We start from the raw sequence: 26,464 nt of genomic DNA, 5'->3' as shown, positions 1-26,464 counted from the left end.
CCCTCCACCAGCGCAGAGACACACACCTCAGTGGGACCCAGATCTAGAGCAGGCTTGGGTTCACAATCTGGTGGTTGCCACAGTAACTCATGTCCGCAGAAGGAGGAGGCAGGTTCAGCCGAGCTTTCCGGCACTTGGAGGACTGCTGGAGAAGAGCCAGTTGTGAGGTCCGAGGTGATGAGCCTCTGGATTCAGCCTTCCAACTCATCGTGGAGAGTCAGCGGAAGGTGGGGAACATCACGCAGAGCTGTTGGAAGCCCTCAACAGAGTGGTTCATGAGTCGGGTGAGTGCGTCTGCCTGCTCTCTGATGAAGTGGTGCCCACGTGTGTGTATGGAGGTCTCGTTGGGAAGGATGGCAGATGCCATGGAGACCCTGGTCCAGCAGAACGTGGAGATGCACACAGACTTGCACTCATCGCGGTAGCTATGGGTGAATTCCTGCAGTGGCAATGCGAGAGGGGAACGGGTCACCTCAAAGTCCCCCCAGGTGCTCATTCCCCTCAAATAGTCAGGCCGGGGCCTTGAGGCACTCAAAGGGAGAAGGATCGGCGGCTAGACACCCTGGGTCCTGCACTCAGGAATCTCAGAGGCTGTCCTCTCCCTCCAAGCCCCCTTTGCCTGTGACCTCCTCAACCTTGTCCTATATCACTGCAGAGGAAGTAGCTGGCCCAGAGGAGGACAGCCAAAGCAAACCAAGGCCCCCAAGGCCTCGGCTTTCCAGAGGGTGCATGGCCAACCATTGCACAGGCTGTCTCCACCCTTACTGAGGATGTCAGGGCAGCACCTGGAAGTGGTAGGACTGGAAAAGTTAAGAAATTCTGATCACAAGTGGTTGCACGGGTGAACACATTTTGTCACTTTATAATCTGAAAATATGTTTACTTTCACTGAATAATGTATAATGTTGTCTTTCAGCTCCATTTACAGAATTTGTGAGTTCTTCTACTGCACTCCACTAGCAGTTCCACTGCATGCAGCCAGACTACGAGTGATTCTGGAGGGAGAAGTGTGTTTGTGACAGGTCCTTTAGGAGCCTCGTGCAAGCACACTCCCACGCACACAGATCCTTCATCCATCATACTCAGCCTAATGTCCAGAGCATTTTCAATGCTGTCTGCTGAGGTTCGCTTTCAGTTGTCCATCTGAGCTGACCTGCATCTCTGCCCACACTCGCATGGAGCACCTGTGCCTGCCCAACATGAGACTCTGCTCATTTTCAATTTCAACAAGTACTCAGGTTTTGGATCAGCTCCCCTCTCCTTTCCCCTGCCCTAGGAACCCATGTCCTTTCCCCCATCATTGTTCATCCCCCTGGAATCACCTTCCACCTCTCCACCGTCACCTACCAACCCGAACCCTTGTCTTTCCGGGATGTTCAGATGAACGTGCATGTACCCTACCTTCCTGAGAATCCCACCACCATCTCCATTCACCTCCCCGACCTCCTGCTTCCCAGCCACAGGGTCCGTGTCTACGTTTGAGTACCCAATACCCACCTTCACGATCTCTTCTACTGCTTCCGATGCAACCCTCCTCCTGGCTCCCTTTGCCCTCTCTCATACTCACCATTCCCTCCTACCACGTCCATCCTCAGTTCGCTCCCCAGGAGGCAGTCATTTATTCCACAAACCCCTCCCTTGCACGATCACCTGGATATCCCCCACCCCTTACTTCCTCCTCCACTCTTACCCCATCCCCACCCCCCGGACACCTTCCTCCCATCCAGACTCCTTCCCCCCTCCAAACTCCTCCCCTTACACCTTCCTTCCCCCTTACGCCTACCTCCCCACTTGCCGCATTCTCCCACACCTAGACCTAGGGAGGGGGGGGTGGGGGAGGTGGGGGCAGGCGCTGCCGTCACCGCGCGTGCTGGTGAGCACTTCCACTGAGCTCCCTGAAGGCAGGCAGATGCCCCAGGGAGCTGCAGACCTCCAAATAATAAAAGAAAGCACAAAAATGCTGCAGAAAATGTCCGTGCAGCACAATCAAGCACCTGAAAGCATACCTCATAAAAATGCTGTCCCCAGATATTTCTTTTTATTTCATACCCTAACGGAGATTTCATCCCGCCCTTAGCTGAGGGAATGATTAAAACATGAATTCCGCCCATACGCTTTGCCTGTGTGATGAGCTAAAAATTGCACAGGCAACGTAAAATCACCGTCAACAGGCTTTTAATTGGCCCTTTAATTGTCAGTGGGCGCTGCTCCGACTCCCGTGCTTGCTCGCTGACCTCAATATTGCACGCCTGCGCAATGACGTCAGGACCAACCCCTGATGCCTTTCCGCGCTATCTTATGGGCGTTCGGGCCAGGCGCGCGCCCGACCTCGGAACGCAAGGTTCAGGCCATAATTTCATAGATTTTTTTATTCATTGGCAGGATGTGGGCATTGCTGGCTAGCGCAGGGTTTGTAGCCCATCGCTAATTGCCCTTGAGAAGATGGTGGTGAGCCACCTTCTTGAACCGCTGCAGTCCCTGTGGTATAGGGTACACCCACAGTGCTTTTAGGGAGGGAGTTCCAGGATTTTGATAAATAGGTTAAAGCTAAATTGAAATGTAAAAGAGAGGCATATCATAAAGTTAGGGCTAACAGCACAAGTGATGATAAGAGGAATATCATCTATGTCTTTGTTACCTTCAGACTTGGCCATTCCAATGCACTCCTGGCCAGCCTCCCACATGCTACCCTTGGAAACTTGAGGTCATTCAGAATTCTGCTGTCCTTGTCCTTATTCGCAATGCAACCGCTTCACCCATCAGCCCTTGTTGACCTACACTGATTCCTGGTTATGTAATGGGTCAATTTTAAAATTCTCATTCTTGTTTTCAAATCCCTCTGTTGCCTAGCTCCTCCTGTAATCTCCTCCAATCTTACAAGTCTCCAAGATATCTGCGCTCATCTAATTCAGGTTTCTTGAGCAGGCCTCATTTTAATTATTCCACAATTCCACCATTGGTAGCCTTGTCTTTGGCAGCCTAGGCCTTAAACTCTAGTACTCTCTCCCTAAACCGCTTTGCCTCTCTACCTCTCTTTCTTCCTTTAAAACTCTCCTTAAAGCCTACGGACGGAATCGTCCATGCTTTCTGGCTGTGCTCTTTTGCAGGGCATTGGCGCTGACCGCAGCTGCTACCACCTCCAAAGCCAGATTAGTGAGGTTGCTGCCCTTCCTGCAGCCAGAGTGGGAGTAGAGGACATGATGGCGAGCCTCCACCTCATCCAAAAGGCGTTCAAGAGACCTGTCATTGAACCTGGCGGCTGCAGTCTTTTCGCCTTTCAGGGCCATGTCTTCTCTGCAGCAGTCGTGGGCTGGAAGCACTGAGAGGTCTACGCGTGGCTGCACTTTCAAAATGGCGCCCGGCGTGATGAAGCAGCAGGTGATGGCGTGGCGGGCGAATGAGAGCCCACTCGCCTTGTAAACAGCGTGTTTCCCGGGAATGCATAATTAACGTGGGGGTTTGGGACGATAAGGCATGAAAAGCCACCATTACGGATTAAACATCTTTTTACCCATCCATTACTGCACTTAGTGCAAATCTAGGACGCTTCTGCCCTCGTCTTTGATCGAGCTTTTGGCCACCTGCCTTAATATTGCATTGTGTAGTCTGGTGGCAAATTTTGGTTTATGACACTCCTGTAAAGCACCTTGGGACTTTTTATTACATGAAAGGTGCTATGTAAGTACAAATTGTATTGTTGTTGTTGTAATATAGAACTGAAGACCTGGAAAACTGAGATCCTCTTCCAACCGCCTCTCTCAGCACAATACCTCCCAACATTGATTAAGATCAACAGTGAGATCCTGAAAAACGTGGATTATTTTCCATATATTGGGAGCCTCTTCTCAATGAAGACAGACATGGACGACAAAATTCACTATCACTTTCAAGGTGCCAGCTCAGCTTACAGCTGACTGATGAAAAGAGTATTTGAGGACTAGGGTCTCAAACCTGAAAGTAATGTCATAGTTTACCGTGAAGCCCTCACTCCTATAGGCTTCAGAAACTTGAACAACCTTCAGCAGGCACCTCAAAACGCTGAAGAGGTACCCCATCAGCGGTGCCTTCATAAAACCCTCCAAATCTGCTGGCAAGAAAGGCAGAACAATGGCAGGGTCCTCTCTCAGGCCAACTTGCCCAGCATCAAGCTGGCTCATGCCACTTAGCTCCACTGAGCAAGACATATCAGTCGCATGCCTGAGGCCAGATTGCTCTACTCGTAACTCAGTCACGGCAGGAGACTCCCAGGACGGCAATGGAAACGCTTTAGCGATGTCCTCAAAGCATCCCTGAAGAGGTCAAACATTCTCGCTAACTCATGGGAGTTCCTGGCTTGTGACTGACCAAAATGCAGAAGGTTTATTTGGGAAGGCACTGGACACATCGAGAGACTTTACCAGGAAAGTGGAGAGGCAAATTTGAGCCATCAGAGAGAGCGCACACACCACCCAACAACTGACCTATCTAATCCTCCAAGCACCACCTGTGCCCCACATGTGGCAGAAACAGCAGATCGCGCGTTGGATTTATCAGCAATCTCAGAATCCATCAAACCGGAGTGGAAGAAAATCATCCTCAATCCGAGGGACTGCCTAAGAAGAAGAATATGGGGGGACGGGGGGGGAAGGGGGGGGGGAATGGAGATGAGAGGAGCTAAAGAGGAATCTGGAAGGCCAGAGGGCATCAGCCATGGCAACCATTGCAATTGGAGGTCGCCTGGGGCTGCAGCAGGCGCTAACTTTATTTCCTCCCAACTGTGAGCTATGGGCTCAGTTGTAGCATTTTTGCATCTGAATCTGAAGTGGGCTCAAGTATCACTGCAGAGAGTGAAGGGCAAAAAACTTATGTTGGAATTATTGCCTCCTTTTGGTGAGACCAAGGTCCTGTCTCACTTCTCAGGTGGATGTAAAGGACTCCACAGCGATTATTGCAGCTGCATAAATACAAGTGTTATTTCTTTCAGGTGCTACCAAACTGACCCCCTGGGGTGGGATAATACATTTCAGCAAAGCTGTGCCTCTCCAGCACCTAAAGGCAGGGAGTTACACCGGTGTATCTTTATATATTATTTTAAAAATTACTCGTCAAACTTTTAATTTTGCGGTTGAACTCCGTTAAACATAGAAACGAGGAGCAGGAGTAGGCCATTCAGCCTTTCAAGCCTGCTCTTCCATTCAATATAATCATGGCTGATCCTCTTCCTCAACGCCATATCCCCGCTTTCTCTCCATAGCCCTTGATGCCCCTAATATCTAAAAAAATAATCAATTTCTTTCTTGAATATACTCAGTGACCCGGCCTCCGCTGCCTTCTGTGGTAGAGAATTCCACAGGTTGACCAACCTATGAGTGAAGAAATTTTTCCTCATCTTAGTCCTAAATCTTGGTCCCGTATCTTGAGACTGTGGCCCCTGGTTCTAAACTCTCCAACCAGGGGAAACATCCTCCCTGCACCTAGTCTGTTTAGCCCTGTTAGAATTTTATACGTTTCAATCAGATCCCCTCTCATTGTTTTAAACTCTAGTGAATATAGGCCCAGTCAAACCAATCTCTCCTCACACGACAGTCCTGCCATCCCTGGTATCAGCCTAGTGAACCTTACCTGCACTCCCTCTATGGCAAGTATATCTTTTCTTGGGTAGGGGGACCAAAATTGCACGCTCCAGGCGTGGTCTCACTAAGGCCCTGTATAACTGCAGTAAGACATCCTTACTTCTGAACTCAAATCCTCTTGCAATGAAGACCGACATAGCATTTGCTTTCCTAATTGCTTGCTGCACCTGCCTATTTACTTTCATTGACTGGTGTACAAGGACACCCAGATCCCTTTGTACATCCACATTTCCCAATATATCACCATTTAAATAATACTCTGCCTTTCTGTTTTTCGCATGGAAGTGTATAACTTCACATTTATCCATGTTACACTGCATCTGCCACGTGTTTGCCCACACACACAACTTGTACAAATTGCCCTGAAGCCTTCTTGCATCCTCCTCACAACTCACAACCTCACTCAGTTTTATGTCACCAGCAAACTTGGAAATATTGCATTTGGTTTCCTCATCCAAGTCATTTACATATATTGTGAATAGCTGGGGCCCAGCATTGATCCCTGCGGTACACCTGCCACCTGGAAAAAGACCCATTTATCCCCACTCTCTGTTTCCAGTCTGTCAACCAATTCTCAATCCATGCCAGTATATCAGCCCCGATCCCATGTGCTTTAATTTCACCCACTAGCCTCTTATGTGCGACCTTATCAAAAGTCTTTCGAAATCCAAATCACCACATCCACTGGTTATCCCTTATCTATTCTACTAGTTACATCCTAACAGAACTCCAGTAGATTAGTTAAGCATGATTTCCCTTTCATAAACCCATGCTGACTTTGTCTAATCCCGTTAATGCTTTCCAAGTGTTCTGTTACCACCTCTTATATAAGAGACTCTAGCATTTTCTCCACTACTTATGTTAGGCTAATTGGTCTGTAATTCTCTGTTTTTCTCTCCCTCCTTTTTTAAATAGCGGGGTTACATTTGCCACCCTCCAATGTGTAGGAACTGCTCCAGAGTCCATAGAATCTTGGAAGGTGACCACCAATGCATCCAACAGTTCCAGGGCCAATTCCTTTAGTACTCTGGGATACAGATTATCAGGCCCTGGGGATTTTTCAGCCTTTAACCCCATTAATTTCTCTAGCACCATTTTTTTTACTAATACTGATTTTCTTCAATTCCTCCCTCTCATAGACCCTTGGTTCCCTAACATTTCTGGGAAATTATTTGTGTCCTCTTTTGTGAAGACAGAACCAAAATATGTGTTCAATTCTTTTGCCATTTCTTTGTTCCCCATTATAATTTGCCCCGTTTCTGACTGTAAGGGGCCTACAGTTGTCTTTGCTAATCTTTTTCTCTTCACTTATTTATAGAAGCTTCTACAGTCAATTTTTATGTTCCCTGCAAGTTTGCTCTCATACTCCATTTTCCCCTTTTTGATCAATCTTTTTGTCCACTTTTGCTGAGTTTTAAACTGTTCCCAATGCTCAGGTTTGCTGCTTTTTCTGGTAATTTTATATGTCTCCTCTTTGGATCTAATACTATCTCTAATTTATTTTGTCGTCAATGGTTGAGTCATCTTTCCTGTTTTATATTTACGCCCGACAGGAATGAATGAATTGTAAATAATTGTAATTCATGTATACGTTCCTTAAATATTAGCTATTGCCTATCCACTTTCAACCCTTTTAGTAAGGTCCCCCAATCCATGATTGCCAACTCACACCTCATACACTAGTAGTTCCCTTTATTTAGATTCAAGACCCCAGTTTCGGATTCAACTCCTTCACTCTCCAACTTAATGAACAATTCTATCATATTATGGTCGCTTTTCCCCAAGGGACCCTACACAACAAGATTGTTAATTAATCCTTTCTCATTGCACATTGAAATGGTTAATATTTATTAGAGCTAAGAACCACTATCATATTGTTTAATAAATAGTCAAAATGCAATAGCAGTTGTATTAAATTACACTGCCACTATTGATTCTGTGCAGACAATACATGGCTCTTGGAGGACCAGGAACTATAGAGAGAAGACAGCAGCACACTGATGCTATAAACGCTAATGCATTTTGTTCAATTTTCTTTCAGATTTTCTAATATCATCAAGACATGGGAGTGTCGGAGCCTATGAAGATATTACAAGCTGGATGTGGGAGTTAATTAATACAGCAATCAGAAAACACCATGAAAGATGGCTGAAATGCAACACCGAGACCCATGGTGAATTCTATTAGAGGAAGAAATTGCATTGGTCCAAAGTTGTAAAATTTATTTTGTTGTATTCTGTTCTCCAGAGCTTCAGAAAATGAAAAAAAATCAGATACTAGTCAGCTTGACAGAGTTACAAGGGTGTGAGTAGACACAGAATTGGCTTGTATTGTCACTGGGGACAGTGATTTCTTTGTCAGGGAGGTAATTCAGAGACAGAAGGCAATGGTAGTTTGATTGGTTTAGTGATAAGTGGAGCCAGGCTTATTTATGCTCTGGTTCTAGAATCACAGCATTACAGATTTATAACTCAAAGTGCCCTCCTGGTGAACTCTCAGTGCAATTTTGTCATACTGTGGAAACAAGTCCACTGGGAGCTGGATTGAGAGGAGCCAGAGGAATTGTGATGGCAGCCACAAGAGAAAGGGGTTTCATCACTTCTCATACAAGGGATCAAATCTCGAAGACTGAAACGACAGCTGTCAAACACTCTGCCTCATAGAGCAAGATCTCAATTTCCTTCAAATCCAATCCCGTAGTTTGAAGGAACGGTTTAAATGTAATGTTTCATCAAGTGTTTCATCAGTGAGAGGAGAATTCTCTTCCTAAAGCTGACTCCAGATCCAGACCTCAGTAACAAAAGGGCACAATTTGAGGGCATGGTAGCCTAATGGTTACGTCACTGGACTAGAATCATAGAATGATTACAGCAGAGTTGAAGGCCCTTTATCCTGTCGTGTCAGTGCAGCCCTCTGCAAGAGCAACTCACCTAGTGCCACTTCCCTGCTTTTTCCTGAGAGTGCGGTATATTTTTTCCTCCAGATAATGAACCAATTCTCTTTTGAAAACCTTGATTGAATCTACCTCCGCCACACTCTCAGGCAGTGCATTCCAGATCCTCAACACTCACTGTGTAAAAATGTTCATGTTGCTGTTGCTTATCTCCTGTGTCCACACAGTCCCCTCATGATTTTGAACAAATCTATCAATTCTCCTGTTAATCTTCTCTTCGCCAAGGAGACAAGCTCCACCTTTTCCAACCTATCCACCTAACTGAAGGCCCATGGAATCATTTTTGTAAATCTTTCCAGTGCTCCCTCTAATGCTTTCGCATCCTTCCCAAAGTGTGGTACTCATAATCAGACGTAGTGGGCTGGGTTTTCATGGGGTCAGGGAGATTCTGTGGAGGTGTGAAAGTGGCAGCCGGGACCTGATTCTGAGACTCCCGACCCCATTCCCAAGGTTTCTCATTTTCACTAGTGTGAGTTAAGGGTACGGGCTCATTCAGTTGCAAGCCCACACCCTGCACTCCCGCTCTGGCCGGCTCCATAGTGGGGTTAGGCATGTCCTAGTCCTCTGCAATTTTCATGAAGTCGGGCCAGATTTTCAAAGAGTTGTGGTTCATGGGCCCTCGGAGGCTTTGTTAACCAGAGTCTGCATGGGGGGCCCTTTTGAAAGGTACATTCAAAAGATCTTCTCCGCATTCCTCCTTGCCAAGCTATGCCTATCCACCCACCCCCCATGGCCCCTCAAACTCTCCATGCCAGCCTATGCGCTCAACCCAACACCCCCATGGTCCCTCATGCCCTCCATGCCAATCTATGGCACATCCATGCCCATTCGCCCACTATATACTCTTGTTACTATATTGTTCATTGGTTCTATACAAAGGATGTGTGAAAAGGCTTTAAAAACATTCATTCATAGCTTTCCACTTTCTTAAAAAAACTCCTTTTCGAAAAATCATCCAGACCCTTTAAAATACCAATACCAGAAACTGCAAGCACTTGAAACCTCTTTATCTTGTGAAAATAAGCATTGTGCAATTGACAGAATAGATCAGAGAGCCAGAGCTATCAATCAAGCAATGTTTTCCCTAGGGTGCAACTGCTTCTACAGTCTAATGGCTGCCTGGGGTCTTAGCCGAGAATGCATAATAAGGCTTGGCTGTGAGTCCAAACATCCATTAGACTGTTGAAACAGTTGCATCCCAGGGAAAACATTGCTTTATTGACAGGTCTGGCTCTCTGATCTATTCTGTCAATGGCCTAATGTTTATTTACACAAGATAAAGACATTTCAAGTGCTTGTGGTTTCTGTTACTGATACTTGACATTTTTATTGACCTGTATTGAAAAGAGTTTTTTTAAGAAACTGCAACATTATGTATAACTAAATGACTGTTCGTAAAGCTTTTCATCACATCCTGTTGTCGTTATAGGGTTCATTGGTTCTCTACAGAGTGAATAGTGTGTGAATGGGCATGGAAGTCCCTTAGCTTGGCATGGTGGATATGAAGAGCCATGGCGTGGGTGGAGGGGCGTAGCTTAGTATGGAGGGCATGAGGGACCATGGGGCTGAGTGGGGGGCATGTGCTGGCATGGATGGGGGGTGTCTGAGGGGTGAGGGCTATAGGGCCTTTACTGTTTTTATTGTAACTGTAACCAAGTCCCACAGCACTGAGGTGGTGGCACCCAGCAGCCCCTGTGGCTGCCTCTGAACTCTTTCTGGGGGAGGTGGGCCCCATTCCTGCAAGCACCCATTCCTCAGGAACAAAAGTCCTGCCTTTGCTGGCACTTTCTCCCAGGGTGAGCGCATCGAGCCTGGAAATTTCCCAATTCCCACTACCCACCTCGAAGATGAAAATCCAGCCCAATGCTCCAGTTGAAGCCGATCCAGTGTTTTATAAAGGTTCATCAACACTTCCTTATTTTTGAACTTTCACTTTAATAATCATTAGATAGTTGGTAGAAGAAAGTTGGTAGAAGGATTGTTGGTAACATCAGACATATTGGAAGAGTTCGTGGAAAGAGAACTGTGAGGAGCATTGCAGAAGGAATGTTGACTCTTTATTATACCTAACACTAAGGAGCCATTTCTTGTGCATTATCTCTGAGAGATTACCCCGTTTCTCTTTCTCCTGCAGTAACTGAGTTATGGGTATAGATTTTCAACTTGTTTACCTGGGCATTAAATTGAGATTGTTGATCTGTTACCCAGGGTAAAGATCGCTTGATTTTCAATCTCATTTTTTTAGACGGATAAGAAAACTGGGTGGTTTCTATTTCCACAAAGTCAGTTCTATCCCTGGATGACAAGTTGGAAATCTCCTCATAGTCTCATTTCCCACTAACTCTGAGATATTGAGAATAGATTATGATCTTCACTACCTGAGTAGTAACCTGGTTGGTGGATCTCCAGTTCTTTATAAACTTGCCTGCTTTTCATAACTCCTCTAACTCTCTTGCTGTCCAATCAACCGGATTATTTGGGATTGTGCTATTGAACTGAGTTTCTCACTAACTGTTCATCCAGGGCCACAATCTCTCTCTCTGCCGCCTAAAGTATATGTGGCTATCCTGGCTCTAGCAATATCCCAGAGGTGATAAGCTTCAGACAAAGGAATGCAAGGGACAATAGCGGATCTATTGAGAGGCACATATTAGGAGAAGGGTTTTGAGTACCAGAGCAGTATGCAGTGATAGGACAGGGATTCAGGCTAGCCAAATAATAGCAAATAATTTGGCTGAGAGAGATTCAGATTGAAGGTCAGGTATTTACTTCCCCAAAAGAAAAGAAAACAAATTGGACTGTGGGTCTGTTAGGGAACTTTCAAGGAACTCTCTTGTACTTTTTTGTAGCTGCCTACAGAGCAGTTCAACCAATGTCTAGGAGCAGAGGTTCAGCTATTCTTTTTGGATAGAAGAGTATAAGAGACCTTGAGGAAGAAGATGTTTAAAACAAAAGGCCTGATGGAATAGGCAGTTGTTTTATTGCACAAAGCTTTTTGTTTAAAGAGCTGAATTAATTTATAGTAACTAAGGTCCCCTGACACAACCTTTTCGCTTTGAGCAGCAGCCTATCAATAATCAGCATTCTTGAGGAATATGTGCTTCACAAACATTGTACTGAGTGTCAAATTATGGCTCTGTCAAATCTTGTCTGAACCCCTTGAGTTTCAAGCCAGGATCCTCATCAGTCAAGTGGATTGTCAGAATCTGCCTGCTTTCAGTGACTGAGTGCTCCAACTTCGCTGAATAAATTATTGAAAATAATGAGCTCTCCATCTTTTGGGGGAGGTATATAGAGGACAAATGGAGGTTGCACGTCGGGTATGAGTGACCTATACGAAACCATCCCGTGTTAATAACTGCATAACTCACCATTGCGCACAAGCAACGTATAAATATTTTTAAAACATTGTTGTGCTCATCAAGCTGAGGAATATTGCCCACTTCTGCTGTCCAGCGTAACACAGGGCAGAATCTTACCACTTTTAAAGATTTTCTGAGGTTGGGGCAAGAAGTGGCTCCTGATCCAACTGGTGATGCTTGGCCACCCGTGTATGTGACCTTAATGGAGGTGGTCAATTTAGAGGTCATCTCCAGGAGTGCGGTTTAATTAAGGACAGTGGGTGGAATAGGCACCCAGCTGGCCCAACAGGAGGGCCTGCAGTGATGTCCTACCAGCAGTCTAACTGGGAGATGGAGGTGCCCTTGAAGATGTGTGAAGCTGCAAAATTTTCAGAATTATTTGTGGAGGCGTCTGCCAGGGGCCTGTCTGCACAGGTGGCATGCAGTCATAGCTAGGGCCCTGTGGCAGGAGTTCCTCAGGGATGGGCATAAATAAAGGAGGCCTCACTGGCCATGTGGCTTGCTGCCAGGAGGCAATCTCCAGGGATCCGCTGGGCTTTGCCTGCTACATGCGGCTCATCTGCCATAGGTAAAATCCTTCAGCATCCCCAATCTGGCTCCAAGTGTACAGTTGCTTGTCATCGCTGAATCCCCCACTATCAACATCCTGGGGGTTACCATTGACCAGAAACTTAACTGGGCTAGCCATATAAATACTGTGGCTGCAAGAGCAGGTCAGAGGCTAGGAATCCTGTGACAAGTAACATGTCCTGATTCCCTAAAGCCTGTCCACCATCGACAAGGCACAAGTCAGGAGTGTGATGGAATACTCTCCACTTGCCTGGATGAGTGCAGCTCCAACAACACTCAAGAAGCTTGACACCGTCCAGAAAAAAGCAGCCCGCTTGATTGGCATCACATCCACACACATTCACTCCCTCAGCCACCAACGCACAGTAGCAGCAGTGTGTATCATCTACAGGATGCACTGCAGAAACTCACCAAAGCTCCTTTGACAGCACCTTCCAAATCCACAACTATTACCATCTAGAATGACAAGGGCAGCAGACACATGGGAACACCGCCACCTGGAAGTTCCCCTCCAAGCCACTCGCAATTCTGACTTGGAAATATATCACTGTTCCTTCACTGTTGCTGGGTCAAAACCCTGGCACTCCCTCCCTAATAGCACTGTTGGTGTACCTACACCACAGGGACTGTAATGGTTCAAGAAGGCAGCTCACCACCATCTTCTCAAGGGCAACTAGAGATGGGTGATAAATGCTGGCCTTGCCAGAGACGCCCACATCCCAGGAATGAATAAAAAAACACTAAATGGCTATCTGCTATTGTCAGGCAGGTAGCCACTTCTGTTGCTTACCTGACTCTGGCAAGGTTGCCCAGAGGCACTATCCTACAAATTTCCCATTCCATCCACCTCCAAAGCTGCTTCTGTGCAGCTGATAACAACCCACCCATTGGGCTGGATTTTCACTGAGTCTGGGAGCCCTTTAAAAAGGCAGAAGAATCCTGATTCCGGGATTTCCAATCCTGTTCCCGGGATTTCCGATTTTTGGGGGTGCCTTTTAAGGGTGTGGGCTGGTTCATGTCATGAGCCCAGACTCTGCACTCCTGACCTGGCCGGATCCATTGTGGGAATAGGCATGTCCTTGAACTCTGCAACTTTCCTGGAGTCAGGCCAAGTCGTGGTTCAGTGCATCTCAGGTGTCCTGAGCCATAGTCTGCATGAGGGAACCTTTTGAAAGGCAAGTTCAGATGGATCTTCCTCATGCACCCCTCCACCATGCCACACACGACCTATGGCTCCTCATGCCCCCATGCCAAAGTATGCCCTCCAAACAACCCCTATGGCTCCTTATGACCTCCATGCCAAGCTACAGCACTTCAATGCCCTTTCACTCACTATACACTGTACAGAGGTAATATGTGCTATAGTGACAGTAGGATGTTTAAAACAAAATCTTTTAAAGAACAGTTATTCATTGATAAGTTTCCACTTTCTTAAAAACTCCTTTTGGTTGGCTGGCAGAAAGCAGCCAGTATGCATAAATGGGTCTTTTTCAGATTTGTATTTTGTGACGAGTGGAAGCCCCCAGGGGTCTGTACTGGTGCCCCAACTTTTTATGATTTACATCAATGACATAGATGATGGGAGTGAAAAGAAATGGTAGCTAAATTTGCAGGTGACACAAAGGTAGGTAGGAAAGTATGTTGTAAAGAGGACATGAGGAGGTTGCAGATGGATATAGATGGGTTGAGTGAGTGGGCAAAGATCTGGCAAATGGGGTATAATGTGGGAAAATGTGAAGTTGTTCACTTTGGCAGGAAGAATAAAAAAGAAGATTATTACTTAAATAGAGAACGGCTGCATAATTCTGAGGTGCAGAAGGATCTAGGTGTTCTAGTGCATGAGTCACAAAAAGTTAGTATGCAGACACAGCAAGTTATTAAGAAGGCTAATGGAATGCAATCCTTTATTACAAGATGGATTGAACATAGAAGTAAGGATGCTATGCTTCAGTTATACAGGGCACTGGTGAGACCACACCTCAAATACAGTGTGCAGTTTTGGTCTCCTTATTTAAGGAAGGATGTAAATGCATTGGAGGCAGTTCAAAGGAGGTTTACTGGATTGATACCTGGAATGAATCGGTTGCCTTATGAGGAAAGGTTGGACAGATTGGGCTTGTTTCCATTGGAGTTTAGAAGAGTGAAGGGTGATTTGATTGAACTGTACAAGATCCTGAACGGCCTTGACAAGGTGGACGTCGAAAGGATGTTTCCTCTTGTGGGTGAGTCTAGAACTAGGGGGCACTGTTTTAAAATTAAGGGTTGCCCTTTTAGGACAGAGATGAGGAGAAATTTTTTCTCTCAGAGTGTTGTGCGACTGTGGAATTATCTGCCTCAGAAGATGGTGGAGGTGGGGTCATTGAATATTTTTAAAGCAGAGGTAGATAGACTCTTGTTAGACAAGGGAAACAAAGGTTATTGGGGTTAGATGGGAATGTGGAAATCAAAATACAAGAAGAGCAGCCATGATCTTATTGAATGGCGGAGCAGGCTCGAGGGGCTGAATGGTCTACTCCTGTTCCTATTTCTTATGTTCTTACATTCCTACAACCTAATAAATGTGTCAATCATCCAGATCCTTTAAAATATCAATAGTGGAAACTGCAATTACTTGAAACCTCTATCTTGAGTAAATAAACATTGTGAAACTGACAGACTAGATCAGAGAACCAGAGCCGTCAGTCAAGCAATGTTTTGCCTCAGCCTCAGGTATTTCAATAGGCTAATGAATTTCTGGGCTTTCAGTCAAGCCTCACTATGTATTCTTGCCCGAGACTCCATTAGGCTGTTGAAACACCTGAGCCTTGGGGAAAACATTGCTTGATTGACAACTCTAGCTCTTTGACATATGCTGCCAATTTCACAAAGTTTATTTGCACAAAATAAAGTGGTTTCAAGTGTTTGCAGTTTCAGCTATTGATACTTTAAATAGGCTGAGTTACTCAAGATAGGATAGGCCATGAAACCATCACACCAACACACTGAATAGGTCAGGGGAGCATACTTGGGCATGAGGGGCATGGCGAGTGTGTGGGGATTGAGGGGGTGTGAGGGGTCAGGACTGGAGAGCCTTTCTGTTTTTATTATAACTGGAATGAAGATGCATTGCACTGAGGTGGACCTTTTATTCAGCTTGCGCCCCCCCCCCCCCCCCCCCCCCCCCCCCGAAACATAGCACCTGTGGCTGTGCCTCCGACTTTCCCGTGGCTTGGTTGGTCTGACCGGAGCCTCTACCCATCCGCTCCCTACAATGAAAATCCCGTCCTTGAGGGCATTTTCTCCGAAGGCAGACGGGCGGGCTGAGTTGGAAATTACCCTGCTTCCTGCCTTGAGACTGAAAATCCCACCCATTGTCTCCAGTTCCCACACCAGGCAGCCTGTGGTATTTGAGTGAGATTATTAATTATAGCAAATTAAGGACAGTTGCAGGTGCATGCAGAAACCACCAAACTTCAGTCTACATAGGGTACTTGAAGCCTGCAAGCCTTTCAACAACAAAAACAACTTATATTTATACTTATGCTAGCCTTACGCTAATAAAATGTCCCAAGGTGCTTCATAGGGACATTGTAAAACAAAATGACAACAAGCTACCTAAGGAGATACAATAGCAGTATAGAATGGTTACAACACAGGAGGACATTCGGCCCATTGTAAATATGCTGGCCCTCCGAAGGAGGAATTCACCTAGTGCCACTCCCCTGCCCTTTCCCTGTAGCACTGCAAAGTTTTCCTTTTCAGATAATTATCCAATTCCCTTCTGATTGAGCCTGCCTCCACCATACTTTCAGGCAGTGCATCCCAGATCCTAACCACTCGCTCAGGCAGATGACCAAAAGCTTGGTCAAAGAGGTAGGTTTTAAGGAGTGCCTTAAAGGACCAAAGTGAAGTAGAGAGGCAGAGGGGTGTAGGGAGCTTAGTGCCTAGGCAGCTGAAGGCACGGCTGCCAATGTTGGAGCAATTAAAATCAGGGTTGCACAAGAGGCCAAAATTAGAGGACCGCAGATACCTTGGAGGATTGTAGGGCTGGGGGAGGTTACAGAGACAGGGAGGGGGGAGGCCATGGGAAATTTGAAAACATGGCTGAGAATTTTAAAATCAAGACATTGCTTGACCAGGAACCAATGTGGGTCAGCAAGCACAGAGGTGATATGGGAATGGTACTTGGTGCAAGCTAAGACATGGGTAGCAGAGTTTTGGATCTCTTTAAGTTTACATAGTGTAGAATGTAGAGACCAGCCAGGAGTGCATTGGAATAGTCAAGTGGAGGAGTCGAGAGGGGAGGTGGTGAGGCAGAGCTGGGTGTCATCAGCATACATATGAAAACTAACAGTGTTCCCGGGTGAAGAACGGAATATTCTGGTCCTGCCAGCAGCTGGATTCATGGTGGGCAGAAGCGGAAAATTTGGAGAGAGGCCAAAAACCGGATTCCTGCCTGCAGGAAATCAGTTCGGAATTTTCCACTCGGGATTTTCATGGTGGGCTGATGGAGGGTCAGGTTTCCTGCTGATCCATGGCCGGAATGCCATTTGCATGCATTACCATGTGATGAATGCTGATTAAAAACACCACTCACCGGAATTACGTTCTCTCCCTCAAGCGCAGCAGGAAATTAGACCAGTCAGAATCACATTTGGAAATAAGTAGCATGCCACTGTCGGCCCTCACTCCACTTGTGACTTTGAGGTAAGTGCAATATTCAAAGCCTAACTGCAACAGCGCTGCTCCAGGTTCTCACCAATGCCAGAAGACACCACACTGGTGGGGGATAGGGTTGGTTGGCTCACTGGCTTCCTCTGTACTCCGGGAAGGTGTGTTCTGCAGAGCTCAGGCAGGGTTGCACTTTGGAACAGAGACCAACATTGTGAGTGGGTGATGGGGTGGGGTGGGATGAGGCTGGGGCTGGTAGCAGGGAAGGCAGGCAGAGACACGGACGACAATGGGCAATAGTGGGGTTAGAGGGGAGGCGGAGACGATGGCAGGCAGCGGGTAGACCGAGAGTGGAGAAGCTGGAGACTGATATAGAATAGAAGAACGCGGACACAGAAGGAGTTGGATGGGAGTTGAACCATCTGAATGGGAGGGAATGCACACAGACTCCGGAATACGAGGGGGATTGTGTTAGTGTGGCACAAGAGGGATGGGTTGCACAGAGACTCATGGAGGGGGGGCACAGGGAGACTGTGCTGTCATCAGTATAGAAGGAATGGGAGACTCATTGAAAGACAATCATAGTCCCTGGTCTGGGGCCAAGAGATCGGTGGAGAGATTAAAGGAAGTCCTGGGGTTTAATGGACTTCATAGTCAAGGTGACAAATTGAAAGCAGTCCTGGGGCTTTGCAAGCAATGCATGGCACTCATGTTGTAGTCCCATTCCAGGGAGGGGCAAGGGCTATGTGCACAGCTTGGTGTGCAGGCCGTGGTCATGGCCTTACAGTCACTGGCCATGACATTGTCTGGCTTGGCACTGGGCTGCAGATGGAGTGGTCATGGTTTGGGGGGGGAGCAAATGCAGCCTGTAAAAGGGCGATTACGTAATACTGTCAGGAAGATATAATAATGTTATTGGAATTTATTGCAAAATAGTGTGTCTATATGTGTGTGTGTGTGTGTATGTGCGTGTCCTTAACTGGATTAAAGGCTGCTGGTCTGAAGGCTTTGATGTAAACATGGTAAACATGGGGAAAGTTTATAATGTAAGGTGTAAAAGGACATTTGCATTTTTAAATAAATCAGGCTAGATTATTTTCAAAAGAGGGAGTAAAGTATTACACCTAGTCAGGTGGAGTTCAGAAATAGTGGGCAGAATATTGAGCTCAGCAGGCGGGTGCGATCCTGACCCGGCCAAGCATAAAATGACGCGCGATGACATCAAGCAAGCGTCCCGATGTCATCGCGCAGTCCTGTGATATTTCATTCGGTGGGCACACGCCGGAGTCGGCAGTGCACTCGCCAACAATTAAAAGGCCTGTTAAGGCTATTAAAAAGGTAATTAAATTCAAATTTATACCGCCTGTCCAACCTAACAGTTGGCGGGCAGGCAAAAAGGTCAAGCGGCCGTTGCACTTTTTTAGGGAACCTCATCCACAGGTGGGATACGGTTTCCTAAAGCAAATAAAAATCAAATAAAAATGTCAGACTTGAATTAAAAACACGTCCCTCTCCCCGCCCGCACCTGCCGAGCCTGCGCAGAATTCTGCCCAGTGTGTTTATTTTTCCCAAAGATTACTGGTAAAATTTAGTACTATGAGAGATTTTTATTATCAGAAAGGTAAAGTCCAAAGGCATAGTGAAACAATGGGAATTTGCATTGAAAGGGGAAAATATGTATATAGGAGTGAAGGCTGTGAGTAAGGGTAGGCATTTTAAGATCGAACAAGTGTGAAAAGCCTTCAGCATCTACTCCTCAAGTTGCTGTTTACAACGAACTGAAGTTAAGGAAACACACTTTGAATTTGACTGATTCAGGTTATTGTGTGTCACCTTGCCTGGGTCTTTTAAAATCTATGGGCAGGATTTTCCCATCGGCAGGCGGGCACAGCCAGCGGGCCTGGGAACAGCTGCGAGACAGACCGCCACAAGCGCTTGGGCTCTGATTAACGGCCAGCCAGTGTGAAAGGCACGCTAAGAGCTTCAGCGCTGCTGGGACAGGGGCAGGAGGTGTGTAAGTGCTGAAGTCTGCACATGCGTAGGGGAGCGCACGCTGAAAGCACCTTGAAGGCACGGAGCTGCCTCAGGGAGATGAAGAATTTTATATACAAAAATAAACATTTTACAAATGATATAAACATGTCCCCACATGTGGCTGGGTCACATGAAGAGGGACATGTAAAAAAATGATGTTAATTTTTTAAATTGTTTTTCTAGTAACCATTGGAAACCTCATCCTGACCATGGATGAGGTTTCATAAAAAATGCAAAGGCCGCCTGGCCTATTCGGCCGCCCATCAACCAAACGGTTGAGCGGGCAGTGAAAAATACAAATTCATTAATTGCTTATGGGCCTTAATAGGCCTCTTAATTGTCAGCAGGCACACTGCCGCGTCTCTCCCGTGCCCGATGACTGAAAGATCACGTTCGGGTCAGGCACGCGCCCACCCGTGGGATGAAAAACTCTGCTCCATGTGTCTTATAGCTGCCTTAACGCAAGTGTAACTGGGAGTCAGATTAATTAGGGGATTTAGAAGTTATTATAGTAGCAATTTGTAGACATATGTATGTGCTAAAAAAATCATTTTTCTTGTTAATAAATGTTTAATCCAGTTTTGTAAGAACTTATAAGGCTTGATGGTCTTATTACTACTGAATTCAATGCATGCATCTCGAAATTTATACAAATTGCAAAACAAATTGTGGAAGTTGTTTCAAGTTTCCCTTTGGGATTTGAACAACTCAGCATTTACCATCGGCTGTACCATAACAATACAGAGAGGATATTTGAAGCTCCCCTGAGGCAGAGTCTCCTCTATACGTGACCATGCACACAGCTTCAAGATGGGGAGGGATGAGGTCCACAGTGGGCATGGGGTTCAGGTGGGAGGTTGGAATGTCGACCACAATTACAGGATTACTGGGAGAGGCTGGCGAATAACTGGAGGGAGCTCCACCTGCACACCATGGGGTTCCAGGAAGATTGGAGAGACCCGAACACTCACAGCGAGAGGGTTGAAGCTGATCTCAAAATAAAATCGCATCAACACCATCTTGCCAGCCCAAAGTTGTTGTGCAGTTTGAAATTGAAACTGAAAAGAATCTGCCCAGGAGGGGTCTGAGTCAGTGTGGGAGGAGCCCAGGGCTGCCCTCAGGGGCCATTTCAGGGGGCACCTTCAAACTGCTGGGACTCTAAATATTGAAATGGAGCCAGGGAGAGAGCAGATAGATTTAGTTCACGAACCGATTGGATACAACATTGCATGTTACTGACAGAGAATGCCAGGATGTGATGAATTCATGGAGGGTTCATCTGTACTGGCCTGCTGGGAGAGGCTGATCTCACTTTCCCCACAGGAGCAGTCTCTGTTCACCCCTGCCAACTCGGCGGCATCCTCCTAGACTTTGGACGGCTCCAGGATGTCGGCCTTCCCTCCTCCAGTCTGGGATCTCTCCCTGCAGCTGTGGGCGAGCTTGGCCTGCATCAAGACAAATGGATGGAATGTGATGAGAAGCGTTGGAGGAGAGGGTGTGAAGCATGCATGCCTCCTGTGTGTGCTGAGTCCTCCCCAGCAAGGGGTGAAGATGGGGTTTGTGCAGCGTGATGGATGAGATGCTGGTGATGTTAAAGTGCTGGTGAGGCAGTGTGATGTGTCCCCTGTTACCGTTGTGTGAAATCCATGAGCAGTGTGACCTTTGAGTGCGTGATGGCATTATAAGAGTGAGAGATTGGACTGAGCCGAATGACTTACCCTGGCGGAGTGGATGAGATCATTCATTCTCTCCCTGCACTGGATTGCGTTTCTTGATTTCTTCTGAAACCACCTCACAGGCCGACAAGGTGATGCTGGCACGCATCCTGATGCCATCCCTCAGGTGGAGGACATCCTTGTCCTGGCAGGCTCCTTGGATGAGGGCCTCAAGGGAGCTTTCTTGGATGCAAGAGACTTCTCCCCCACACAGCTGGGCTAGAGAGGGTGAATGTGTGTGCTTGGATGGCGTTTCAATATGGCACTTGGACCTTTGACCCCCATTAGGTAATGTCAGGGCGGACGAATCAGTGCCTGCCTCGCCATGTGATTCAGAGAATCACTCACCGATGCATGCTTAAATAGCTTCCGAGCTTTAAACTGGGCGCGATTTCCCACCATGCTGCCCAGCGGGGAACGCACTGCAAAACCTGCCCACCAACGCACTTAGTCTCAAAAAATGGAAAATTCTGCCCGAAGTCACTGTGGGGCAGCATGTAGAGGGGGCCAACCCAAACTTCTGATTTAGCCTGGCTTTACAAAGCTGAAGATTACCTGAAATGCAAAATATACATCTTCACCCATTCCGATTTAACTCAGAGTAGAAGCTGAATTACAGCATTTACTAAAGGGAACAGAAGATTAGGAAAAGCTGCATTGAAAAGATTGCATTTGTTCCATATCATTAGCAGCTTCCTAATTGCACAATTTTCTTGTCATTGCTTAGCTCTTGAATTCCTCTCCAGCTAGATAATCTATAGACCCTATCAATATTCCTCAGTACTAGCTGCATGGAGCAGAGTGGGAGACAGTTTGGGTGTTCTCTGCTTTGACCCTCCTGGTGTGAGGGGAGCACTCACACTGTGATTCAGCTTTTTAGAAAATAATTCCTCCTGGTCTTATCTCCTCCTTTCCTGAAGACATTTCTTCCTTCTGGGGTAGGATCCAAGGAGTGGTGGCCGGGTGCCTTTCCAAATGTGGCTGGCAATTCTGCATTTGAGTTTTGGCATTGGTGCCATCAGCCTAAAAGGATGATGGGTGATGCCACAGTCAAGCTTGTTCCACATCTGACATGCATAATTGCCAGCAGAAGTCACTGAATTGTGATCAAGACAGGGACCTGCAGTGAATTTTATTTCATCTTTTGCTCACAGATGCTGAGATCCCTCAAGCTGAGATCAAAATGGACTGGAGACTGAAAATGAGTCCCTTCTAGCTGGTGAAGTCTTATGCTCTGTTGACCAGAAATCCCTCTCGGCCCATATGGCACACTAGGACACCAGCATCCGCATCCCTGAGCTGCTTTACAGAGTTTGCATCATAAATTTATAACACAGCAAATTATTTGAGCATGCAAAAGAGTATTTGGTATTCAATTTACATAATGCATGAACTTGTAAACGACCTTCATCAATAAAGCAGGAACTTGAAATGATGAGAGGAACTCTGAATTTAAATAAGTTTTCCTAGTACAGTAGAACTTGTAGGACAGTAATTATTGTTAACATTTCTCTACTGCCCACACAACTGCTCCCTATCACTTGATCAACAAAATACTCTCTTTGAGTCTTCGAAAATGTCATGATGTTTTTATTTTAGTCCTAATGCGTGTTTAAATCTCGATGAGCTATTTAGAATATTGGCGTATCTGATGATTGGTACTTGTTTGACTTTGATACTTCATATTTTGGGTGAATATCCATCTCTCAGTCAGAAATCAGTTACTGTTCTCAATTCTTCCAGCTCTTTTGACAAGAATTTGTCAGAAGATATAACCAGACCACGGAAGAAAGTAAGCAAGGGGAAATTATTGCATGTGAAGACGTTTCATGAGCATTTAACAAGCTCATATCAAATTCCTTAGAGCTATTTTAATAGAGGCATTAATCTGTGTAGAAAATTGTTACAATGTCTTTCAAAAGGAGACCGAAAGAAGAATTTAATCCAAAGAATTTAATGACATTACTGCCTGTAATTTCTGGGTCGCGGTGTTAGATTTTAACCCAAGGCTCAAAAATGCCAAAATTGAAAATTTCAGTTTCTCTGGGGGACTAACTGACATTTGAACAGTGGCCTTTCACCCCCTTGACCTAGATTTCAACCTAGTCCAGACCAATGGAATGAAAGGCTCCTTATCACCCCTTCCCCCGCAGAGCAGACACGCTGATTTCTACACCACCATACATTAGCCCCCACCCCTCAACATCCCCCACAGCTTCAAAGAGATTAGTTAATCCCATCTCAGCTGCACTAATTCAATTTCATGGCTGAATGTAAAAGCACAGGAAATAGGAGCAGGAGGAGGCCATACTGCTCCACCATTCAAGAAAATCATGGCTGATCTTCAGCCTCAAATTGACTTTCCCACTTGATCCCATTTCCCTTGATTCCTCTGGAGTGCAAAAATCCATCAATCTCAGCCTTGAATATACTCAACAACTTCGCATCCATAACCCTCTGAGATAGGGAATTCTAGAGATTCATAACCCTCTGAGTGAAGACTTTTCTCTTCATTTCAGTCCTAAATGGCTGACCCCTTATTTTGAGAGTGTGACCCCTAGCCCTATAGGCCTATGGTTCTCAAATTTTTTTTTGTTATAAAGTAGAACCAGAATGGTTACAGCACAGGAGGAGGCCATTCAGTCCATTGTGTTTGTGCCAGCTCTCTGAAAGAGCAACTCACCTGGTCCCACTCCCCTGCCTTTTCCTCATAGCCCTGCAACTTTTTTCTTTTCAGGTGGTTGTCCAATTCCCTTTTAAAGGCCTCGGTTGAATCTGTTTCCTCCAGACTCTCAGGCAATGCATAACCCAAACCTGCCTCCAGCCATCACTCACTGCCGACTCCTGTCTTGATCATGATTTCCCGACAGTTGGTGATTGCAAACTGTGCAGTGCCCAAGATGCAGCAGCAGAGGTTTCTTCCATGCTGACCATTATAAACCATTATACAATTAGTCCTGTTTGAAAATAATTGCAGTGCAACATAATCATATTGTCAGATGTAACTAGATCGGCCGTTGTAAAATGTATTCAGCAAATGTCCAGTACATTATTGATTATTTTATTGACCTTCAAACCCTAGTTTGAGATTGACTGTACTCTACTCTCCAGCCAAGAGAAAGATCCTCTCAGTATCTACTCTGTCAAGCCCCTTCATATTCTTATACATTTCAATAACTCATTCTTCTAACTCCAGAGGTTATAGGTCCATTCTGCTCAACCTTTCTTCATAGGACAAGCCACTCATCCCAGGAATTAACTAGTGAAACTTCATTGCACCCCCTCTAAGGCAAGTATGTCTTTCCTTGGGTATGGAAACCACAACTTTATGCGGTACTCCAGGTGTGAACCAACCAAAGCCCTGTACAATTGCAGCAAGACTTCCTTACTCTTTACAACACTCTTTTGCAATACAGGCATTTGGCTTCCTAATTGCTTGCTGTAGCTGCATGGTAATATTCTTGGCCGTAACTTCCCCAAAGTGGCAATCAGCATCCAATTCGTGCCCAATTACCTGCGTGGATTTTCTGCCATGCCTGTCTCGCTCGACCTTCTGATGCAGGCTGGGCAAGATCCAGGTAACGCAGCTGTCTCCAAAGCCCAGCATCGCAGTCCAGCTCCGTTGGATTGAAGGAGGACACGTCCCCTTTTTTATGGCACCAGCTGCTGCAAACTATGTAAGTGTAAAATTCCCATTGACATTGACAGGCCAGGAAGAAGGTAAGTCTGTAAGATAGGTGGATAGGATTGGGAGTTGGCGGGGGTGGGGTGTGGGGTGGTGGAGGGGAGTGGACGTCAGGGAGGATTGGAGTGGGGGGGGTGGTCAGAAGTCATGGGGTGCAGAGGTGCAGGGTCAGAGCTCAGGTGAGTGGGGGTGGGGGAAGAGTTGAATCAGCCTTGCAGGGGAGACGGGGGGGTCCAGTCACGTCAAACTGAGGTTGGGGGTATAGTTGTGGGATCAGGTCAGGGGGAATCCCATGGAGAGTTGGGGGTGGGTGGGCAATATCATTGAAGGATGGTTGGTGGAGGAGTCCCATGTGTTAGTCACAATAAGTGGTTGTAATGGAAGAATCAATCAAGGCTGGTCTTTGGGTTCGAGACAGTTCCTCAAAGCTACTGACTTCCTAATAGCTTTCACACAAAGTGTTCCAGCTATATCATTTTTGTTATTCACTCATGGGATGTGGGCTTCGCTGGCTGGGCCAGCATTTGTTGCCCATCCCTAGTTGACCTTGAGAAGGCAGTGGTGAGCTGCCTTCTTGAACCGTTACAGTCCATGTGGTGTAGGCACACCCACAGTGCTGTTAGGAAGGGAGTTCCAGGATTTTGACTCAGCGATAGTGAAGGAACGACAATATATTCCCAAGTCAGGATGGTGAGTGACTTGGAGGGGAACCTCCAGGTGGTGGTGTTCCCATCTGTCTGTTGCCCTTGTCCTTCTAGGTGGTAGTGGTCGTGGGTTTGGAAGGTGCTGTTGTAGGAGCCTTGGTGAGTTCCTGCAGTGCATCTTTTAGATGGTACACACTACTACTGCAAGTCGGTGGTGGAGGGAATGAATGTTTGTGGATGTGGTGCCAATCAAGCAGGCTGCTTTGTCTTAGATGGTGTCCAGCTTCTTCAGTGTTGTTGGAGCTGCACTCATACAGGCAAGTGGGGAGTATTCCATCACACTCCTGACTTGTGCCTTGTATATGGTGGACAGGCTTTGGGGAGTCAGGAGGTGAGTTACTCATCGCACGATTCCTAGCCTCTGACCTACTCTTTTAGCTACAATATTTATATGGCTAGCCCAGTTCAGTTTCTGGTCAATGGTAACACCCAGGATGTTGATAGTGGGGGATTCAGTGATGCCACTGAACATCAAGGGGCGATGGTTGGATTCTCTCTTGTTGGAGGTGGTCATTGCCTGACACTTGTGTGGCATGAATGTTACTTGCCCCTTGTCAGCCCAAGCCTTGGGTCTTGCTGCATTTGGACATGGACTGCTTCAGTATCTGAGGAGTCGTAAATGGTGCTGAACATTGTGCACTCATCAGAGAATATCCCCATTTCTGACCTTATGATGGAAGAAAAGCCATTGATGAAGCAGCTGAAGATGGTTGGGCCTAGGACACTACCCTGAGGAACTCCTGCAGTGATGCCCTGGAGCTGAGATGACTGACCTCCAACAGCCACAACCATCTTCCTTTGTGCTAGGTATGACTCCAGCCAGTGGAGAGTTTCCCCTCTGATTCCCATTGATTCCAGTTTTGCTAGGGCTCCTTGATGCCAAACTGGGTCAAATACTGCCTTGATGTCAAAGGCAGTCACTCTCACCTCACCTCGGGAGTTCAGCTCTTATGTCCATGTCTGAACCAAGGCTGTAACGAGGTCAGGAGCTGAGTGGTCCTGGCAGAACCCAAACTGGGCATCAGTGAGCAGGTTATTGCTTTGCCGCTTGATAGCACTGTTGATGATCCATTCCATTAGTTTACTGATGATGGAGAGTAGACTGATGGGGCGGTAATTGGCCGGGTTGGATTTGTCCTGCTTTTTGTGTACAGGACATACCTGGCCAAATTTCACATA

The sequence above is a fragment of the Cetorhinus maximus genome, chromosome 9 (genome assembly GCF_964194155.1).
Source record: "Cetorhinus maximus chromosome 9, sCetMax3.hap1.1, whole genome shotgun sequence".
NCBI classification, from domain to species: domain Eukaryota; kingdom Metazoa; phylum Chordata; class Chondrichthyes; order Lamniformes; family Cetorhinidae; genus Cetorhinus; species Cetorhinus maximus.
This window is presented reverse-complemented; position numbering follows the sequence as displayed.